Below are 1,739 nucleotides of genomic sequence, written 5' to 3'. Positions count from 1 at the left end.
CTAACCCTAACCCTAACCCTAACCCTAACCCTAACCCTAACCCTAACCCTAACCCTAACCCTAACCCTAACCCTAACCCTAACCCTAACCCTAACCCTAACCCTAACCCTAACCCTAACCCTAACCCTAACCCTAACCCTAACCCTAACCCTAACCCTAACCCTAACCCTAACCCTAACCCTAACCCTAACCCTAACCCTAACCCTAACCCTAACCCTAACCCTAACCCTAACCCTAACCCTAACCCTAACCCTAACCCTAACCCTAACCCTAACCCTAACCCTAACCCTAACCCTAACCCTAACCCTAACCCTAACCCTAACCCTAACCCTAACCCTAACCCTAACCCTAACCCTAACCCTAACCCTAACCCTAACCCTAACCCTAACCCTAACCCTAACCCTAACCCTAACCCTAACCCTAACCCTAACCCTAACCCTAACCCTAACCCTAACCCTAACCCTAACCCTAACCCTAACCCTAACCCTAACCCTAACCCTAACCCTAACCCTAACCCTAACCCTAACCCTAACCCTAACCCTAACCCTAACCCTAACCCTAACCCTAACCCTAACCCTAACCCTAACCCTAACCCTAACCCTAACCCTAACCCTAACCCTAACCCTAACCCTAACCCTAACCCTAACCCTAACCCTAACCCTAACCCTAACCCTAACCCTAACCCTAACCCTAACCCTAACCCTAACCCTAACCCTAACCCTAACCCTAACCCTAACCCTAACCCTAACCCTAACCCTAACCCTAACCCTAACCCTAACCCTAACCCTAACCCTAACCCTAACCCTAACCCTAACCCTAACCCTAACCCTAACCCTAACCCTAACCCTAACCCTAACCCTAACCCTAACCCTAACCCTAACCCTAACCCTAACCCTAACCCTAACCCTAACCCTAACCCTAACCCTAACCCTAACCCTAACCCTAACCCTAACCCTAACCCTAACCCTAACCCTAACCCTAACCCTAACCCTAACCCTAACCCTAACCCTAACCCTAACCCTAACCCTAACCCTAACCCTAACCCTAACCCTAACCCTAACCCTAACCCTAACCCTAACCCTAACCCTAACCCTAACCCTAACCCTAACCCTAACCCTAACCCTAACCCTAACCCTAACCCTAACCCTAACCCTAACCCTAACCCTAACCCTAACCCTAACCCTAACCCTAACCCTAACCCTAACCCTAACCCTAACCCTAACCCTAACCCTAACCCTAACCCTAACCCTAACCCTAACCCTAACCCTAACCCTAACCCTAACCCTAACCCTAACCCTAACCCTAACCCTAACCCTAACCCTAACCCTAACCCTAACCCTAACCCTAACCCTAACCCTAACCCTAACCCTAACCCTAACCCTAACCCTAACCCTAACCCTAACCCTAACCCTAACCCTAACCCTAACCCTAACCCTAACCCTAACCCTAACCCTAACCCTAACCCTAACCCTAACCCTAACCCTAACCCTAACCCTAACCCTAACCCTAACCCTAACCCTAACCCTAACCCTAACCCTAACCCTAACCCTAACCCTAACCCTAACCCTAACCCTAACCCTAACCCTAACCCTAACCCTAACCCTAACCCTAACCCTAACCCTAACCCTAACCCTAACCCTAACCCTAACCCTAACCCTAACCCTAACCCTAACCCTAACCCTAACCCTAACCCTAACCCTAACCCTAACCCTAACCCTAACCCTAACCCTAACCCTAAC

Source organism: Nerophis lumbriciformis, linkage group LG30, assembly GCF_033978685.3.
Source record: "Nerophis lumbriciformis linkage group LG30, RoL_Nlum_v2.1, whole genome shotgun sequence".
In the NCBI taxonomy this organism is placed as follows: Eukaryota; Metazoa; Chordata; class Actinopteri; order Syngnathiformes; family Syngnathidae; genus Nerophis; species Nerophis lumbriciformis.
Note: the sequence above shows the minus strand (reverse complement) of the source record.